Here is a 12,353-nt window from a genome sequence, read left to right on the forward strand (position 1 = left end):
AGTTATATATTTGTCTAAACACTCGGATGTAATCAAATTTATCATGTTTTTCCAAACTGCATGATGTTACATATTTCATTAAAAGTTAACAAAGCTACATAATAGACTGTACACATTAGAAATCAAAAGCTTTGGTCATATATTTGAAACAGTATTATAATTATGTCTTAGGTTAATTTTGTCTGTGTTTGTTTATCGATGCATAATTTTATTTACTGAACTATGTCAAGGTGATCATCATAAATAATCATTATGTTCGAGCCTCGAGGTGGATATAACATTTTGATGTAAGACAAAATGCAAGAGTGAGTTTACGCATGTTACTATTATAAGTCACAGTAACAACATTTTGTAGTATTGATGTCTGTAAGATACGTTACCATATTGACATATTACAGTTATATATTTGCCTTGCACTCGCAGGTAATAAATTTGATGATATTGTTCCATCTTAATAGTGTTAGATATATTATCAATGAGTTTATAGAAAGAAATGGACTACGTTGTGCACTTTAAATCAAAAGTTTAGCTCATACATTTCAAACAGAACATAATTATGTTATTGCGTCACAGTAACAACATTTTGTAGTATAGATGTCTGTAAGATACGTTACCATATTGACATATTACAGTTATATATTTGCATGCACGTAATATGCTATAGATGAATACATGACTTTGCATTACTGAGTAGTGTTTTTTAATCGGGATTATAAATCTGAATGTTCGTAGTTGATAATTCGTTTGGATGTAAAATATATTGCACGGTTGAGTTTATCGTTATCTTGAGATATAAACCACAGTAAACGAAATTTTGTGGAAGTATGTCAGATACGTTACCAATTTTCTCTTTTCTTGTAATTCAGAATGTATGAAATCTGTAGTAAAGTGTGCTTACAATGAAATTTCTTTAATAATTTCAGTATTTATGTATGATTTTTATTAATGTTTCAAAGCAATATAAGATCAAATTGTATTAGAGATAAGTTTGCAATTTAGGTAATGTATTTTATCTGAAAATATACTATTTTTTTCGCGCTGATTTTGACTTACAGACTTCTAACATTTATCATTTTGATACATCTCGACCAATCAAATGTCAAGAATTACTTTTTAATCATGTGTGTATATTAGTTACGTTTACTTTGAAATATTTACTGATACTATTGGTCCACAAATGATACATCCACAGCGATTTTTCTTGTCTAAGGCCTAATGGTAACGTATCTGACGGGTGGTAAAAACTATGTAAAAAGGTGTTCAAGTTCAATGCTATTTCTTGAAAAATATGTTGGGGTCAAAAATCACCCGTTTGTTGTTATGTGTTCCCGAAGTATTAAAGTTTCTGAATTCAAATGAGTTTAATTAATTTTCGTATGTCAAAATTTGAAAGTTTGTCCAATCCTATTGGTGCACTTTTGTGGAGAATGTACCTTATGCAACCTTTACTGAAAAGGTGTACGAGTTCTGGCGGTTATACGGTACTACTGATCATGATATGTACGAAGCCCCAAACCGGACATTTTTGACATCCAAAAAAAAAAAAATTATCACGTACGTACGCAGTATTATTACGTACGTACGTAATATTATTACGTACGTACGCAGTATTATTACGTACGTACGTGATAATTATTACGTACGTACGCAGTATTATCACGTACGTACGCAGTATTATTACGTACGTACGTGATAATTATTACGTACGTACGCAGTATTATTACGTACGTACGCAGTATTATTACGTACGTACGCAGTATTATTACGTACGTACGTGATAATTATTACGTACGTACGCAGTATTATCACGTACGTACGCAGTATTATTACGTACGTACGTGATAATTATTACGTACGTACGCAGTATTATCACGTACGTACGCAGTATTTATTACGTACGTACGTAATGTTATCTCCTAAAAGGTCATACATGAATTCAAATACCGGTAGTTACTGAAATCTGATCACGCTAGCGCGAAGCCCGCAGGCTTTAAATTTTTACGTGGGCCTACAATAGGCCTTCTGCTTTGATTGTTCCCGCATAGAATTTCCCTTTAAATACCAGCCTCTTCAAATAGTTTTTCTTTTTTTAAACACCTATACATCTTCACTTAATTTACATCAATTAATACCATATCATATTCAAATTTAAGCAGAGAACGAAGCAATTTCAAAAGGGTGGTAAAATAATAGGGGCTCATCCCAGTGTCGCGTGTGGGTACATTTTTGAAAAAAACTGTCTCGCCAAAACACTAACATAATAGGCCTTTATTGTCCTTTCCCCAATGTGTTTCTAGCAGTTTCTGAAAGGAATGGTTTAATTGAAAACACAGCCTGATGACGAGAACAAATGAAATGGTTATCATATGAATATTGTGGGTTATATAGCAGGGACCTGGGAACTCGCGGGGGTGCTGGGGGTGCTGAAGCGGGGCTGAAGCACCCCCAAAATTTTTCCTGGGGGTGCTGCGTGTATTATTTTCCATAGGCAGCACCCCCACGAAATCAGGTTCCCTTTGTATTTTTTATATATGTTATAATGTACATAATTATCACATCCGACAATCGCAAATCATACAACGTCTTTCACATATTCCAATAACATCCCTCCTATAACATGTAACGCGACTCAATCAAGCTCCGGCACGCCGATACAGACGTAGTCGCGCGCGATACGCGATAACCATTATAGTTTACACACTACCATGACTACTCGATAGCGGGGAGGTGTGGTTGGACTTGAAACTTAGAGGGTTTTATGTCGAATCAAGTGTGGGCGAGCCCGACCCCCCCGACCGCCCGTGTTTTGTATAAAGAATTACAATTCAGACAATAAAAATCAAATTTCAGTCTTTTTCGCCCTGCCCCATGGCCCTGGGAAGCGGGGGTGCTGGGGGTGAAGCACCCCAAAATGTGGGGGTGCTGCATGTGTTATTTTCCATAGGCAACACCTCCTGGAAATCTAGTGGTAAGTTGATGAATGACAGAAATGTAATGAAAATGAACGACGTTTTGTAGACCCCCACCCCCTTAAGAATTTTCCGACACAGTACTTAAAATAGTGTTTAAATTCACCCTTTTTCAAATCGGAATATCAAATATTTTCTGCTCGTGCTTCGCGCTCGCATTATTGATTTTTATAATAAAAACAAAGTATTTACAACGCCCAGATACTAAAGGGCTAACCAGGCCCCCGAAGCTCCGCCATTTTGTCGGAGACATTTGGGCAAATCCTAAGCCCCCATTTGCATATACATGAATAATTCATCAGTTCGCTGCTCCACACATCCCAATAGACTCTTTATATGACGAAGCAGAAAGTGGAGATCAGCGTCACGCATGCGCATTGAGCGAGGTCAACTTTGCGTTAATTATTCATGACATTTAATATATTCATCACGTGATTAATCTACTTCTTACTACTATTGACCAATCAGCGTTCTTCACTACAATGAGTCATCATGCATGCATCGTTTTTCAATCCGTGCATAGAATGCAGTTTACATGCAACATACACTAGCACCGCAGCCTGACACTTTTCTTAATCTTGTTTAACCTGCAGGGGGGGGGGGGGTGAATCAGCCTGTTTTTATCTTCTTTTTAACATCGGTGTAAATGAAAGGGGAAGATATTTACGAACTAGTTTATTTCACAATAACAATACGCCAATATAAATAATAACAATGTATTTCAGTTTGAACGTTTCACTTACTGGTTTTGTAATTTGGTTCTTTCATTTTAAAAAAATATGACCTTTCTCTGCTGTTCTCCAGATCAGAATCACTAGAGGCATGTTTCACATCGCAGTGTAATCGTTAGTAATGATATAGTAAAAACAAATTCTGAATCCAAAATTTCTTTAGAAAATAGGATTGGATTTAATTAGAACCTATTTATTTTCTGTAATTAATAGTGTGATTTTTACGCTAAGCCTTTCCAATTATTGATAATGATCATTTAATTCTTTTTTTTTTGCAGGGGGGGGGGGTAATCTAATTTCTTTGTGTTCACTCTTTTTAAGAGCACAGATAAGTGACATGTCATTACCAAACTTCATCAGTTTCAGGCAGGGCGGATCTAGGATTTTTCCAAAGGGGGGCACATTTTCCCCAAGGAAAAATTTGACAAGCAAAAAAAAAGGGGGGTCTTCACTTTCAGAAGGGGGACACACTTTACATTACAATTTTTAATTGAGCCTGTCAAATGGGGGGGGGGGGGCGCACTGATCGGCTTTGCCCCCCCCCCCCAACACACTCTGATTGGCCTAATCTTTGTCTTTAAAAGTCATCTCTATTCATCTTATTCCTCTTCCCCACTCTTTATAAATTGTTTCTCCCTCATTTATCCCCGCCTCCTCTCAAAATAAATAAAGAATAAAATGGCCCTTTATGGTTTCTCCTTGTGGGTAAATTGTCAATTGGCTCTGTCCACTCTCTTGTGCACCCTATGCCCCTTCACATTATTATTATAATACATTATCTATTCTTTTAATCTCTCTTCAGCTCTCTCTTTGTGATATCGCACTCTCATTATTAAACCACACACACAACTCTTTCTCTTATATTTTCCACCTCTCAGTTCTTCTCGCAATTCATTAAAAACAGAAAATACACTGGGTGATTCCAACTTTGGCGTTGGTGTTCGTAGCACAATTTAGTTCTTCCTTCCTCCAAAACCTAATGTGAGTTTACAAAAATAATCCAAATCACATTAATAGCTCAACATCAAGTGAGATGAATCTATGAATCAATTTGATTGTAATTTTGGTGCTGTGATGATAATGTAAAACTTGTAAGACGCCACACCAAAAGTTCAACAGCAAACTTGAAATCACCCATGTATCTTTCTCATTAAAAAAAAAATATATATTTAGAAATTCTCTATCACATCTACATAACAGCCATGGATCAAAAATTCTTTAAGGGGGGGTCTTTTGCCCTCCACCTTAAAGGTCCTGGTTCTCAAAAGGATTGTTTTCTATTTTATTTTCAAATTTATTCATTTTTTTTTTAAATATCTTTATATATTATTTGTTTTGTTTTTTAATGGGGGTGATTTTTACAGAGAAAACCTGCAACTACCATCCCTCCAACCTTGATCCATGGCTGCAAAATGTAGGTCTCATTACTCTTAAATTTATGCTGCTTGTTCACTATTGCTCGTCCATTAATTCTACTAGTACTTCCAGTGTCTCCTCAAATAACTTGATTCACCTAAACTCTCAGCTAAAAAGAATTATAGAAGACTTGTTAATTCAGTGACAATGACAAAATTATTATTTCAATTCATTTTATTCCAAATACATAAATCAGGTAACAATTATTTTCCTCTTGAGTTTAAAGATCAAATTTTGATCAGAGCTCGTTCCCATCTGCTTAAGATGAAATGGTGTGAAAGAGACTACTGTCCTCACAAACACAGATGCAATGTCACATGCCCCCCCCCCCGAATTCATTGATCATTATTTTTGTTAAAAATTCTTCATTGCCAAAATTGTTACACAATTTCATGTACATATTGTATTGCTGAATTTTCCTTCTTTTTTCTTCATTCCTGTTATGTCATTGTAATAAATTTATTATTCTAAGTAATATTGTATAAACATTATCATTATCTACATCCATAATTGTAAAAACTACTGCTACAATCAGCAAGTATAATTACCCCTAAAATAACCCTATCCCTCTTAAATTGTTTATGGGTTTTGTTTGGTCAATAGTGTGGGGGGGGGGGGAAGCGGTTACAACACTCTATTGTAAATACATGCAGTAATTCAGTTTGATATAGGATGTTTGGCATATTGTCAATGCATTATTCCCTAATTCTTCCTCCAGAAAATTATTATTGGAATTAAAAAGCAAACCCTTAATTTGGTCTTGTATTTCTTGAGTCTCTAAAACAGAGGATGTGAAGCAGAGTCATGTTCCATATCTGTTGAAAAAAAAAAAAAAAACGACAGAAATGTTAGCAATTCAATCAAGCCATCATAAAAAAATGAAAAAAATAAAAAAATATGTATAAAAGTTTAATGAAACCACAAGCCGAATGAGTCACCTTTACAAAATCTGGTGTGGATTGAAGAATTCATGAGTGGGTAGGAAGCAAATAAGTTGATTACATATGATTTTCCACTTGCTTAGCCTAGTATATTCTGATTTTCTTATTTAATTTTGACAAACTAGATCTACCGGTAGGTGATATTAATTGTCCCCTGAAAACATGACAGGTGAAAATTAAAATGGAGCCTGTCAATACGACTCCAGCCTAGTCTCTGAGCTGATTTTATTTTCATTTAGTCAATACAACTTAGATCTTGGTCTACCATGTGAGCCCCCCCCCCAAAAAAAAAAAAGGACACCTCACAAAACCCCAATTTAAGGTAAAAATATGTCATGAACACATAATAATCATATACCACTAGAAAGAGTATATTCTCCCAAATAATTTGATACCATATTCATATTTAGATAGTCAGTATGTATTCTTTGCAGAGATGTAGATTTTGATTTGCACCGAAATAAGGCATGGCTAAAATTAATGACTCCAGATGCCAATGATGTCAAAATCTATGAGTTAGCAAAATTTCAAAGAAATTTAGTGTGTATTGACACTAAAAAGAGTTTACTATACAATTATCTTAATTATTGAACATGTGGGTATTGAAATTTGAAATGGATTTTAATATAACCCTTTTAGGACAATGAAATCATTGACTCATTTTTGGATAAAGTAATTTGGTCTGTAAATACATGAAGTCATTCAGTTTGATAGATAGGATGATTATTGTTTTTTTTTACCTTTTTGAATCAGGAGGGTCCTGCAGCTTAATTCGGTCTTGTAATCCTCGAGTCTCTAAAAGAGGATGTGAAGCAGCATCATGTTCTATGTCTGTTGAATAGAACAATACACACAGACAGAAATGTCAGCAATACAAGCTATTGTAAAAAAAAAAATAAAAACACATAACACTTGGACTATAGCGTATATATCTAGATCTAATCATAGACTCTGACGTACATAGGTCTGGAACTAAATGTAAGTAGATCCAGATCTACATCAAAAGTAGATTTAAATTTCATTTTTGTTAAACCTACCATTCTGCGAAATTTCAATGTTATATAATCATACAAGTGTTAGATCTAAACTAAAGCTGTCTTGACCCAGGGTTTTTAAAATGGTTTCATGACTTTTGCTCTGACGACAAATGCCCCGATGGAAAATCTACACGTTAGGCCAAACAAAAGCTAACCTCCAATAAATAAATCCTTAACTTCGACCCTGACTCAGTGACTGAAATAATACTAGGCCTAGCGCTAGGCCTATATAGATTATACAGGAGATCGCTTTGTTGTAGGCCTAAGTTTAGTCTAGGTCTATAAACCTAAGCTAGAGAGAATAGATAGGATAAGAGGTAGAAAAGTTTTCTTTTAGCTTTAGCCAAGACCTGTAACTTTAGGCCTATTATTAACACAGGGAACTCCCGCCCGCGCGGAGCTCCCTGGGTTAGCCTATTATTATTAACTTTCAAGTTTAGAAAAATAAAAAAAAAACATGAAAAGAACTAGAAATAAGTTTGGACTTTGGCATTGGGAAATGAAACATCTTTATAAAATTAAAAAATCAAGGACTAGGCTCCGGTCCTATTGATATGTGAATTCAAAGAAGGGAACGGCCTTAATGGAGTGAATGTCTTTCTATAGAGTCAATATGGATGCGCGATAGATCCCAGACAACGTCTAGCCTAAACGTTATAGGGACTATATCTAGTTCTTTCTTAACCCAGGGGTTGTTGTTGTTGTTCGGCCCGCGGGCCGGAGCCCCGTGGGTTAGTTCTTTCCATGCCTGCCGAGATCTCGGTAGGCGTCGAAATTTCAGAGAAACTCTCGCCCAAAAGTCTGGCGTGATAATTAATAAGAGGTCTCAAATGGTAGCAGATGGAGATTTACATGTAATCTAGCCTACATTTTTAGCTCACGACGATGGAAATAGTTTTGAGTTTTCGCAAGTCGTTTGCTTCCTAATTGTTCACTTTTTATAAACACAAATTAATTCATGTTGTACCCAGACTTCTCAAGATCCCATATAACATTAGATCTTTTGATTTATTTTTGTAAATGAATTAAAATTCAGCGTTAATCTGACAGTACTCACCGAAAATCTTTCAATGATATAACCTTCTTCTGTGCGGGTGACGTCACCTATCAGCCCTTAATTAAGCAGAAGTGACGAAATTGGGTCAAATTATGACGTACGAATTTCAATAGAAAAATACATTATTCATGAGGTAATGTCCAATCAAATCACAGTATCTTGCGAGTACGCGAAGAAAAAATAAATGATTCATTAGCAATATGCAAATGGGGGCTTAGGATTCGGTTCAAATGTCTCCCAGGAGGTGTGGCCGAAAGTGGTAAAAAATACGCTTATCACCATGGAGCTTCTATGGAGTATCTGTACGTTATATGCAAATGTTATTTAAATGAGGCTTTTCCGCGGGTGCTACCTTTCCGTCTATACGTATTTATTTGTCTATGGGGCTAACTCTAAACACGCGCACGCATGTTTATTCAGATACGCAGCTTGTTTTGGGGCTACTCCGGGCTGAAAATATTTATATCAAATACAATTTTATGAAAATCTGATAACAAATAGTTAAGTTATTTAATTCTAAAGTTTAGCAATAGTTTATGAAAATGGTGATATGCATGTCGTCATGAATATTAAATAGGTGGGTTGACATGTGCGGAAATCTCTTCCCAAAGGTAGAGGGACCAGGGCCTGCATGGAAAATTTGACAAGCATAAAAAAAAAAAAAAAAAAGTTTTTCACCCAAAATGTAAGGTCATTTAGTCCAAAAGCTACTATTTCGATTGTGAAGTGATGTATTTTTCTCCATGAAAGACCAAAAATAGTAGGGGGGCATTTGATATTGTGTCCCCCTACTATTTTTGGTAGGGGGGACACGTCCCCCTGTCCCCTCTGGGATTTCCGCCCTTGCGGGTTGAAGATATCACATCCCCACTATCCTGTTTCTTGTGTTATTACATGGAATCAAAATTGTTTAATTTTTTCATACCAGTGTGAATGATATGTCTCCCTTATAATGAAATAAGTTGCAGCAAAGAATATCTAATAGACTAAATTAGTTGTCAATTCAACTGTTTTTTGGTTCTTGAAGGGAAAATATCAAATAAACCTAATTTTATATAATAAAATACAAAAGAACAATTGGGGATATGACATCATCAGTTTGCTCACTGAATATTAATGAAGACATGCTTAAAACTGTTTCACCGGAATAATGCTAATCTTTAAAATGCAATAACTTTGATATTCCTTGTCGGATTTTGATCAAATCTTTATTCTTATGTTCGCCTGATTTCTCTTTATCTGTTCAAACCATATTGCATTCAGTGTGGAGTTTCAGATCAGAATATCAAAAAATTTCTGCTCGCGCTTTGCGCTCACATTATTAATGTAAGAATATATCCAATTACCCATCATTTTCTTGATTTTCAAAACATGAATAGAATGTCCCAATTATAGGTCTGAAATCTCAATTTTGTTTCCGCTCGCTCTTTGCGCTCGCATCAATTGTATAGTTATATACCTATCCTGTTCATGATTAGAAAAGTGCTTAAGATGTCCTGTTTTTAGGTCTGAAATCTCATTTTTAATTCCGCTCGCGCTTCGCGCTCGCATCAATTGTATATTTATATACCTATCCTGTTCTTGATTAGAAAAGTGCTTAGAATGTCTCGTTTTTTGGTCTGAAATCTCAATTTTGTTTCCGCTCGCGCTTCGCGCTCGCATCTTATCCTGTTCATGATTGCAAAAAGTGCTTAGAATGTCCAGTATTTAGGTCGGAATGTCAATTTTTTCAGCTCGCGCTTCGCGCTCGCATTATTTGATTGGTGATATATGAATCGTCTTAATGAGTAACTGCAAACATTCCTTATAACACTTCCCTTTCGATCAGACCAGAGCGTATATAAAAAAATATCTGCTCGCACTGATCACGTTCGCAGTTATTATTTGTTACATACGCATCTTGTTCAGGACCACAAACATTGCTCAAAATATTCAATTTTTCAGGACAAAATACATGAATTTCCCCCCAAAAAAATAGCTCGCGTTTCGATCGCGCTCGACTTATCTCATTATATATCTATGTTCTTTTATAAGAAGAAAGCTAAGAAGTGACTGTCATATATATGTCCCGGGGGGGGCCACTTCCATTGACGAGTGGATACCATGCGCGACCACGGGGTCTCGAAAAGCACCCTAAACACGTATTTTCCATGTTCAGAAAATGCTCCCCTTAACAAGTATTGGCGTCTGAGACCCTACCCTTAACAAGTATTGGAAACAAAACTATACTCTTGGCAAGTATTCCCTGAAATGAACCCCTAAACAAGTATACAGGGATATTTTATTGTTGTGTCACGGGTCCGTCGGTCGTCGGTTTTACCTAATTTACACACCATTTGGTTTAGTACGGCCCCACCTTCCTCACCTCGCGCAAATCGGGACTCGATCTAAACACGTTTAGTGTTGGGGCAAAAAGGACATCCTTTATAGAACATTTTAATTTTGTTTTATCATCCCCGCAAATTTGACCCTAAACACGTAGCTTTCCTAGCGAAATAGATACCCTTTTTTCATTATTTTTGTGTTTTTGACACCCTTATCACGTTACGTACGTAACGTGCCCTATCTTGGAAAAGACATCCTTTTTACGTGTTTTTTTGGTCGCGCATGGTATCCACTCGTCAATGTAAGTGGCCCCCCCGGGATATATGTATATATATATATATATATGTAATATATATGTGTGTGGGGGGAGGATTGGTTGGTGTGTGTGTGCTGCCCTTAGAGGTGTGTGTGTGTGTGTAATTATGGAAAATTCAATTATTGTGTCCCCCCCACCTTTGAGGAGAGATTTCAGCACCCCCACTGAAAAAATCGTTCCCAGGTCCCTGTTATATAGGCCCTATAATCGATGAAAAGTCATGATCATCACCAGCATGACTATGGTCCAACCATGGTCCCAGCTAGCAAGCTGACGTTGGTTGGGCCAATGCGGGGTGCCGATGTCGGCCACATTCGGCGAATATCGGATTCCATAGACCAATGAAAATTAGAATACTACGTACGTACGTAATAATACTGCGTACGTACGTAATAATACTGCGTACGTACGTAATAATTATCACGTACGTACGTAATAATACTGCGTACGTACGTGATAATACTGCGTACGTACGTAATAATTATCACGTACGTACGTAATAATACTGCGTACGTACGTAATAATACTGCGTACGTACGTAATAATTATCACGTACGTACGCAATAATACTGCGTACGTACGTAATAATTATCACGTACGTACGTAATAACACTACGTACGTACGTGATAATTTTTTTTTTTTTGGTTGTCAAAAATGTCCGGTTTGGGGCTTCGTAGATATGTAAACATAAACGTTAATGGCGCCGATCCTATCTAGTAGTTTTGTTATCCAAACATTTTTATCGTAGTGAGATACCACGTTCAATCATTAATCTTTACTTTTCTTGAAAAAAATTATCAAAATATTTTTCTAATAGTAAAAAATCAATTAAATTATATAGCTTTTTAAAAAGAGGAAATTACAGACAGTATCCGATTATAAGCTTAATGAGGGATTTTTTTTTGAAAAATGACCGACTTGACAGACTATATCAGAGACGAGCCCCCAACACGCCCTACCATAAAACAGCGTAGGCACTTTTGATGACAAAGTACAGCGAGGGGTGATAAAATGAGGTCCGTGAAGTTAGTTACTTATTCCTTATTACTTATTCCTTATTCACAATGTGAAGTTAGTTACTTATTCCTTATTACTTATTCCTTATTCAAAATGTGAAGTTAGTTACTTATTCCTTATTCCTTATTCAAAATGTGAAGTTAGTTACTTATTCCTTATTCGAAATACGTTGTTACTCATTCGAAATACGTAGGCCTATGTGATTCACACAGTAGTTGTTTAATCATTTTAAACGAGTATTTCAAATATTAAACAACAAAGTTTAAATTCAAATATATAACTTAAGCATGGTTGTTTAAGATTTTAAACGCTTGTTTAAACTACTGTGCGATTCACATAGTAAACAGTGTTGTTTGAATTATTTTGAACGGTGTATATTCATTCAAAGTTTGTCCTCCAAGAACAAAAAAGAAAGATGGATTAAAAACGATTTCAATGGAAAAGATATTCATTGCTGTAAATTACAAGGGTGATTATCATACACACATGTTTGAACAAATGAAATAATCATGATTTTATCTTATAACATAAGAAAAGGGAAAG

Source organism: Lytechinus pictus, chromosome 15 (genome assembly GCF_037042905.1).
Source record: "Lytechinus pictus isolate F3 Inbred chromosome 15, Lp3.0, whole genome shotgun sequence".
Lineage (NCBI taxonomy): Eukaryota > Metazoa > Echinodermata > Echinoidea > Temnopleuroida > Toxopneustidae > Lytechinus > Lytechinus pictus.